Raw genomic sequence first — 10,147 nt, 5'->3', positions numbered from 1 at the left:
GAGAGAGAGAGAGAGAGAGAGAGAGAGACTTTCTTTCATTGATAGAAAGGAATGTTATTGTCGAGCCATCTGTCTCACTCTTTCAGAATTTTTTATTTCGTCTGAACCTGTCGGGATGAAGTAATAAGGATGAGACCTTGGCAATGTCTGTTACGATTGAACGATATTGCTCGTAAATAATACTGTTACTGTTTCGTAAATATGTTTCCATGAAACTCGATCGCTAAAATAATTGTCACCTTGATACGTTTATCCAATCTTTATTTCCAATCAAATATAATTCGTATAGATTTCCCACGTGTTCTGTGGATTAAAAAAAAAAAAAATATTATTCATTTAGATTCTTGAAAATCTAAATCTTGAAAACCTCTCAATCGATCAATCTTCCCCTTAAATTTATAATCATATTAATTAAATTTATATCTATATTTGTATTATATAAGAAAAAAAAAAAGAATAGAATATTTTACGAAGCCACTATTCTAATATTCCACATTTCTGATATACCTACATTTCCATCACGGACATTCGTCCGTGAAAAATTAAATGCAGAGGAAGAAGAATTGCGCGAGGGAAGGGAGATAAGATACATTTGTGTGTAGGAAGTGTAGGAAGTGAATAAGAAGCGTAGGCGAACGGGTCAAGCGATCGGAATAAAAAGAGGGGGAAGCAACGATGCATGAAAATCCAGGGTCACATCGATAGGTCGGCGTACTTCTAGCAGACATCCTGTCGAAGAAACAGCATTGCTGGAGGTGTCCATTTTTCCTTCGATGGATCGTCGACGGTGACAAAAAGAAAAAAAAACGAAAATAAAACTATTGGAATATAGAGAAATATAGAGGATAATAATCGTCGAAATATTACTAATATACGTGAAAAATTAAAAAAAAGATTCCTATCCAGCGTCTTACGATCCGTAAAAATTTTTACTTTCAATTTTATCTAAATACTTTAACAGAGAATATAGAAAAACGAAAGTAAAGCTATTGGAATATAAAGAATAATAATCGACGAAATGCTATTCTTTCACTCATGAATTTCGGTATAATATACGTGATCGAAAAATTAAAAAAGGATTCCTATCCAATTTTTACTTTTAATTTTATCTAAATAGCACCACTTTAACTCGATTAAAAGGATATAGGAAAACTAGCTTGCTTTTTTTAGCACGAGACTCCGCAATTAACGCGATAAGAACGCGCGATATTCCTCTGTCATTATTTTTTTTCTCTCAGTAGTGAAATTAATCCCGAGTCGTTTCACGCTTGGCGCTCGATAAAGAGACGAATTCGTTTAGGAATCGATAACGAACGCGTTAAAATCGACGAGATCGAGATTTTTTTTTTTTTTTTTTTTTCTTTCTTTCTTTCTTTCGAGCCGAGCAAAAGAGAGGAAAATTCCCTTTGTAACGAATAAAGTTGAGGAGGAGAAATAAGATCGGACAAGCTGTTTACACCTGAACGGATTAAAAGACAAACGGGGCAGGGGAGGGGAGGAGAGGAGAAGAGAGGACGTGGTGGTGGGCGTTTATAAATCGAGCGTGGGCGTGAAATTACCAGCCCCGTGAATGAATGAATGAAAAAGAGTTCTCGTGATCAAGAGTTCCCGCTAATAGGTCAGATGGAATCTCGATGGAATTTTAATTAAACCGTCGCCGTTGTCGCTCCTTCCCTATCACGGTTATAATATTTTAAACAGTTATTCCCTTCGTTCATCTTTCTGGATGAACGCGCTTTTTGAAAACGAGTCGAGAAAAAGTCTTACCTATTATTATTATTAATCTTTAAAAGTACAAGATACTTCCTCTTCTTTTCTGATTCAATTTGAAAAAAATTCGTAACAATTATTCCCTATTATTCTTTCTAGATGAACGCGCTTTTTGAAAACGACTCGAGGAAAAGTCTCTTATTTATTATTATTAATTCTTAAAATATTCGATTAATAATTTCCAAGAATACTTCCTCTTCTTTTATAATTCAACTTGGAAAAATTCGTGACTCGACATCGAATATCTCAAAAAAATTATGTGATAAGAAAAATATGGCTGAACGGTGATAGAGGGCAAAATGGAAATATTGAACTAGCATAGAGAAGATACGTATGAGGATCGATATAATTCTGAAAAATATAAGAAAAATAAATATATATATATAGGAATATTTATCGTAGGGGAGAAAAAAATATCACGATATTAAAATGCACATCGACACAGAGATATGGAAAGATATGGAGTAAATCGATCTTTTCAGATCGCAGGGATGAATAGTCGTGATATCTCTACCTCCCATCGAAATATCTGAAATCGTCAAACCTCCAAGGACACACTCCCTCCTGTCGTCGTAAAATCGTGCCATAAAAATTCGATAACGATCGTTTCCTTCGCAACGCGACGTTACTCGATTGTAAAACATTCTTTAATTCTTTCTGATCATTCCTCGAGACCTTCTTTCGTTTCCACTTCCTCTTTTTACGACCCATCCACGTGTCGAAAGCTAGCTAGCTCCGAGACAAAAAATTTATTACTAAAAAAGGAAAGTAAATAAATAAATAAAAGAGAGCGAGATGGAAGAGGCGACGAGTGTCAAGGTTGTCGTGCACGAGGAGGGGGGAGGAAAGTGGCACAAGTAGCGAAATCTTTAATTGGAGGAAACTAACGTACGTAAAATAATACGGTAGAGTGGAGGGAAAAGTGGGTACCACAATCGGGAAAGAGATTTATTTATGAGAAGAATATGCGTGTATATCTATATTTGCGTTTCGAGAATATGCTTTAAATTGGAAATGATCTAATAACAAATATCCTCATCCTCAAATTTCCTTCAAATGCTCAAGATTTGAATACTCGAGATTTTAAGAGGATTGTCTTTCAGTTATTAAAAATAAATATTGTTCTCAAAACGCCTGGGATGATTCTTCGAATTTTTATATCTATTCATCTGTTTTTTTACGTTGTTCCATGTTTGAGTTTCAAGAGTATGCTTTAAGTTGAAAATGACAAATATCTTTATCTTCAAATTCTCGACGTTTTAACAGGATTATCTTTCCGCTATTAAAATGAAATAAAATTGTTCTCAAAACGCCTGGGATGATTCTTCGAATTTTTATATCTATCTTTTTTTTATTCTTTTTTTTTACGTTTGAGTTTCGAAAATAGCTCTAAATTGGAAATATCTTCAAAATATTCTTCAAACATTCAAGATTTTAAGAAGATTATCCTTCCTCTATTAAAATAAAATAAAATTCTCAAACCTAACCTAAAATTATTTTTCGAATTTATGTATCTATCTATCTATTATTTCATGTTTGAGTTTAGAAATACGCTCTAAATAATCTAATTTCAAGCACTCTTTTAGAGATTTTAAGAAGATTATCCTTCTTCTATTAAAATAAAGTTAAATTGTTCTGAAACCTAACCTAAAATTATTCTTCGAATTTGTACATTTATCTATTTGTCATTTCATGTTTGAGTTTCAAAAATACGCTCTAAATTAGAAATGATCTAATTTCAAACACTCTTTTAGAGATTTTAAGAAGATTATCCTTCCTTTATTAAAATAAAATAAAATTGTTCTCAAACCTAATCTAAAATTATTCTTCGAATTCTTCGAGCTCTAAATTAGAAATAACTAATTTCAAACATTCTTTTAGAGATTTTAAGAAGATTATCCTTCCTCTATTAATAAATAAAGTAAAATTAATAATATAACAATTAAATAAAGTAATATAATATAACAATTAAATAAAGTAAAATTGTTCTCAAGCCTAACCTAAAATTATTCTTCGAATTCTTCGAGCTCTAAATTAGAAATGACCTAATTTCAAACATTCTTTTAGAGATTTTAAGAAGATTATCCTTCCTCTATTAATAAATAAAGTAAAATTAATAATATAACAATTATAACAATTAAGTAATATAATATAACAATTAAATAAAGTAAAATTGTTCTCAAACCTAACCTAAAATTATTCTTCGAATTTGCACATCTATCTATCTGTCATTTCATGTTTAAGTTTCAAAAATACGCTCTAAATTAGAAATGATCAAATTTCAAACACTCTTTTAGAGATTTTAAGAAGATTATCCTTCTTCTATTAAAATAAAGTAAAATTGTTCTCAAACCTAACCTAAAATTATTCTTCAAATTTGTACATCTCCATTTACCCACTTTTTTTTTTTTACTCTTTTTTCATAATCCAAGCGTTGTTCCAGAACAGATGGGCGTTGGAACGCGTGGAAACAATGGAAAAACCTTTGAGAGAGAAACGAGAACGCGTTGTTGTCCTCTGTCCCTCGCCGAGATCCTTTTAACATGCAAACTATGAACCGCGACACGCCGCTGCTCCACGCGCATCCATTACCAACCGATTCATTTCCTATTCGCCTCCCGATGAACGAATACGCGCCTCCATTTTCCAATATTTATCGCGCAACGCCTATTATCTTGTCTCTCCGTCCTCCGCCATCGTGGAAAATATTCCATCTCTTTCCCTCTCAAGCGTCGCCCTCCCTCGAAACACGAAAATTTCCAACTGGACGAAACACGTTTCTCGACCATTTCCAGGCACAAATGATATTCTTACAGGAAGAGGAGGATATAGAAGGAGTCAGAGAATATTAGTTAATGAACACGAGAATCGTATTTTCCATGTTCAGAGAGGAAGAAAAATCGAAGAAAGCGATCGAAAATTGGAAATTATATATTATATAATATATTATTATAATTATATTATTATAATATATAATTATATTATATTGGAAATATTTTGGAAATTTATGGAACGAGAGACGACTCAAACGTGAATTTAAATTTTATTTAATTCTTTTGGAATTTTTTCGTAAACTTAATCGAAAACTTCGTCTTCGAGTGTCAACATTAGCAAGATGGCGCAGGCGACTCGAGCGCAGTTGCAGAGAGACGAAAGCAAGAAGAAGAGGGGGGTCATTATCAGTCGTTCCAATTTTGGAGGAAGCTCGATTCCAACGTGTATTTTCGTGTATTTTTGCGAACGGGTTTATTCTCCCCTCTTTTGGGAAGAAGAGGAAGAAAGGAGCGGCAAGGCAATGCTCCGTTGAAAACGGCTAATTCTCGGGCGAGGCGTGATTGGCCTGGATACGAGCCACCGTCTAAATGTCACGTTTCCATCGGCGAGAATTCCATTGCGTTGCCAAACATCGGCCAGTGGCCGTCGTCTGAAATAATGACCCAATTTCGCTCCTGAATAATCCAACTCGTACTCGGTCGTCGATCGGCCATTTTATCGGAAAAAAACTCATCGAAACAATCTAAGGATTGCAATGGTCAATGTCAACGAATAGACATTGTTTTTGTGAAATTTGACGGTTCATCGAGAAATAATCGGGTTCATCCGATGATTTTATTTTACAGTGGAAAAAATATAATGTCTAAGAATGTTGGAATATTGTAATGAATTGATATATAATATTTTAATATTGTGTGAAAATTGTATGAAAATTTTTTGAAAAGTAATCGAGTTCAATCAGATGATTTTATTTCACAATGGAAAAAATATAATGTCTAAGAATGTTGGAATATTGCAATGAATTGATAAATAATATTTTAATATTGTGTGAAAATTGTATGAAAATTTTTTGAAAAATAATCGAGTTCAATCAAATGATTCTATTTCACAATGGAAAAAATATAATGTTTAAGAATGTTGGAATATTGTGATGAATTGATGAATAATATTTTAATATTGTGTGAAATTTGCCATTGTTTGAAAAATAATCCAACTCGAGTTCAATCGACGATTCTATCTTAAAAAAAGCAAAAAAATTTGTTCAAAAAAATGTTCAATGAGCTGATGAATAAATAGGAATAAATTTATAATATTGTGAAATTTGCCATTTTTTGAAAAATAATCCAACTTGAGTTCAATCGATGATTCTATCACAATAAAAAAATTTTTTAAAAAAATCCAAAGTTTAAGAATCTTGGACTGCGATGAGTTGATGAATAAAAATAAATTTTTAATATTATGTGAAATTTACCATTCTTTGAAAAATAATCGAACTCGAGTTCAATCAACAATCTCATAGTGAAAAAATCCAAAGTTTAAAAATTTTGGACTGCAATGAATTAATGAATGAGAATAAAATTTTAATATCGTATAAAAATTGATATTCTTTGACAAATAATTCGAATTCAATTAACTAAAAAATGTCCAATGTTTAAGAATCTTGGGCTGCGATGAGTTGATGAATAAGAGTAAATTTTTAATATTGAAATTTGCCATTTTTTGAAAAATAATCCAACTCGAATTCAATCGATGATTCTATCACAATGAAAAAAATTTGTTAAAAAAATCCAAAGTTTAAGAATCTTGAACTGCAATGAGTTAATTAATAAGCACAGTTTTTAATATATAAAATTATATGAAATTTGCCAATTTTTTAATAAATAAGAATCGTTTGTTTGAATAAAAAAATTAAATGAAAAGTAGAAGAACCAAATTCTTGTATCGTAACGTGTTAATAAGCATAACGTGGTTCTTAATATTGTGAAATTTAATTATAGTGGAATATCGATTAATATAATGAAGAAAATTTTTATTTGGATAATTTTTTTTTAATAATCGATCAGGGAGGAATAAATTTGAAGCAACTAAAGATTAAAAAAGATTAAAGATTAATTTTATAAAGGAATTTTATAAAGGATTATTTTATAAAGGAATAATTAATAAGAGAAAAATTTGTTCATAATAATAATACCGTATAAAAGTAAAATATATTTTTTAATCAAATTTGGATTTCTAAGTTGAAGTAAAAAATATAATAAGCAAAATTTTGATCAACTGTAAAGATGAAATATTTTATTTACAAGCATCAGATTAAAATTACATATAGATAGTTCAATTATGAGACTGTAATTGTCGAGTTATTTAAATAATTATATCTCTTCGACATTTTTCTTGCATACATTTTTGTAATGTAACTGGAACTCTTCGTTGAATAAATAAAGAAAAAAAAAAGAAAAAAAAAAGTTCTTGGAATAATAAATGCTTGATTTTTAATCTTGAGAAGAAAAAAAATTTAAAAGGGTCTTCTGCTTCTGAAAATGTCACGATCGTGTTGACATTTTTAAATTGCTTTCATTTTTCAAGAGGATCTAAGACGCGAGCGAGCTTAATGAAGTTCTACGTTGAAAAGAAAAAGGTGACAGATTCTTTAAAAGCGATAAAAATTCTGTAAAATTATTCGTTTCGCTTCTGTTTAACAACAGAAAAATGTTAAAAAGATGTAATTGTTGAAACAACTCTTGACTCGAATTAAATAATTTTCTAACAAATGATATTTAAATTATTATAATAAATCTACAATAAATATTATTATAATAATAATCTACAGATTATTATAATAATATACAATAAATAAATAAATAAAAATATTTAATTTTTGTAATATTAAAATTAATATTAAAATTTTAACTATTAATTAATTTATTTTTTCGAATCTAATATTTCGAATATTATGAAAAAGAATATTATGAAAAAAAAATTCTAAAACGTAAAGTATCAAACGATAATGTATTGAATTAAGCAAGTATCCGTGATATAAAATTTCAAAAATCAAAAAGTTCTATAACGCAAATTCATTACGTTAAAGTATTCATATTCGCGCTTTTTTTTCCCTCCTGTATTTTGAAATTTAATCAGCTTACGCGAGTGAAACGTAATTGGCTGTGCAATTTAACCTTTGCAATTACAATTATAAAATTTTGATAATAATTTTGAAGATTCGAATATATTATTGTAAATAATTCTTTTCAGAATTTCGATTCCTTTCCTTCATTTTCATTCTTAAAATTTAAATTTAAAATATCGATTAATTTTTTTTGAATAAAGAAAAATTTCGCTATACACTTGAATTATCCTTAAAATTTGTAAATTGTACATTAGAATATTGTGCGATTTGTCACTGAAGGTATCTGGAAAAATAATTGAAAAAGGGAGAAGATATCACCGAACGCTATATCATCGGAACTAATGCAATATTCATTAGACCGCACATTGAATGTACGATTCCCGTAATTTCTTCTGCGATTTCATACAATTACCCTGTGAAACGAAAGCGTTAGTCTACGAAAGTATCACGAAGAAGAAGAAGAAGAAGAAGAAGAAGAAGAAGAAGATTGCCGCGTCACTAGGGGATTTGAATCGATTGTTTCGGCTTAGTACGTACTTCTACCGGACGAGTTTCGCTGGAAAACCTCATGTCTCGTGAACGTGATTTCTTTTTAAAACGTAAACTAACCAAAGAATAAAATTCGTTCGTTCTTTTCTTATTTCTAATTTTTTTTCCTTTTAATAATAAAAAAAAGAAATAAATTAAACTTAAATTTTACTTTTTAAACGTTATAATGTTTATTTAGGTTAAATAAATGAAACCGTGTAATAAAGATTAAAATTTTCCTTTAATAATGTAATACGCATTCCTTTTCATCTATCGATCCTTCTTTGAGGAATTATCACTTCACTTCACGTTTTATTTTCTTTATTATTCTTTTAATCATTTGCCAAGTTCAATTTCCTTCCCAGTATTATATTAATAATGGGGAAAGAAAGGAGAGAAAGAGAATCGAACGATCGATAAATAATAACTCACCTTTTCTCGGTGCACTGATTGCCTGCAGTCCTCGCATTAAGGCCGGGTAGTCAAGGTCCATGCAAGCTGATTTTTATATTCACAAAATCTGTAATCACGCACAGAAACAAACTGATTAGCCTTATCATTACTTAGTGAACTTTTCGTGATGAATATTTAATTTTTTTGTTGACATTAAAGTCACAATGACAAATGGTGACAAAAACTACTCTCTCCATCCACGAATCGTAAAAAAATGAGGTTAAGTAGCGTATACAATATATACTATTGTCAAACGATCAAATTTTTCGAATTACGAAATTAATCCTATTTGTAATTAATTTTATTCCATTTATCTAACCTATTATTATAACGAAACATTTTGTTTCGATTAATATACACTTGAAGGATCAAATAGATAGATGGATAATTTGTTCAAAAGTGAATGTTTCTTTTCAAAAAGATCTGATATATATCTGATATAATCGTTATATTAGATAAATATTAAAATTACATACGTAATATATATCGATTTCGAATAGATTAATTATATCGATCGACTATATAATACATAACCTCTACATATAAATCTAAACCTAGAATTTCAAAACTAAATTCGTGAATGATTGACTTTATTTGGAATTGTTTTGTCTACTAACCTATTGCTTATCCTTGCTTTTTATACGAAATTTCACAACAAATTAACTTTACACTACTATTTTTCACATCGATCATAGATCCGTTAACGTGCGATAAAATATTTATATCAGCTTAGTAGTTTTCACGTATATATATCCTATTTTCCATTCTAGACAATCCAATGTCCTTAAAACACTCAATTTGATTCTGATCTCACCATTTACGATCTCATTCCAATTAACGACCGATAGAATCGTAATTCGAATAAATGAACAAACACATTTTGCTTGCAATCACAATACCCATTCGTTAAACATTCAGAAATACGAATATTCTTGAATAAGATTTTCTATTTACGACAAAAATGTAGAATTTCGTCGCAAAATTCTTTCCGCATGCTACTGAAACAAAGTGAACAAATTGCTTCGCGCTACGAACTGTCTCTTTACGCAATATCACGTGGTCATGTCACGTGACGACGCCATATGCATATCCGCGAGTGGAAATTATATACGAGACCGCGAAATTCAAATACTACGAAATGCACGCGAAACGTTATTTTATTATTTATTAATAAATATCGTTGATATACGTAATATAAATAAATGTATACGTAATATAATTCTAAGATTTCTCTTTCTATTACAAATTCTCTTGGTTTCTTGATATTCAAGCGATACAAAGCTTTACACTGCGTACCTTTAGATTTCAAATCAGCTTGCATAGAAATGAAACGGCACTCCAGTTATGAGTGCAAAAAGACGAGTTTATCACGGGCAACTTTACAATGAAAATGGAAAAGAAAAGTAGACAAAAGAGGAAGAAGGAAAAAAAAAAAAGAAAATTCTAAAAGAAGAATCGTACGAGATTTTTCCCTGCTTGCATCAAGCGTCCTTATGA

General features: G+C 30.1%; 1 protein-coding gene across 1 annotated transcript in view; it reads right to left on the bottom strand.

The window, feature by feature from the left end:
- Window positions 1-10,147, bottom strand: part of LOC102676775 (heparan sulfate glucosamine 3-O-sulfotransferase 5) — a 146,566-nt gene that overhangs the window by 58,870 nt on the left and 77,549 nt on the right. Inside the window, exon 4 of the mRNA XM_006614171.2 lies at window positions 8,630-8,711. The gene's annotated coding sequence lies outside the window, so the exon portion shown is untranslated. The remainder of the gene's footprint in view (window positions 1-8,629; window positions 8,712-10,147) is intronic.

Source organism: Apis dorsata, unplaced genomic scaffold, assembly GCF_000469605.1.
Source record: "Apis dorsata unplaced genomic scaffold, Apis dorsata 1.3 scaffold_170, whole genome shotgun sequence".
Lineage (NCBI taxonomy): Eukaryota > Metazoa > Arthropoda > Insecta > Hymenoptera > Apidae > Apis > Apis dorsata.
Note: the sequence above shows the minus strand (reverse complement) of the source record. Positions and strands in the feature narration are given on the sequence as shown.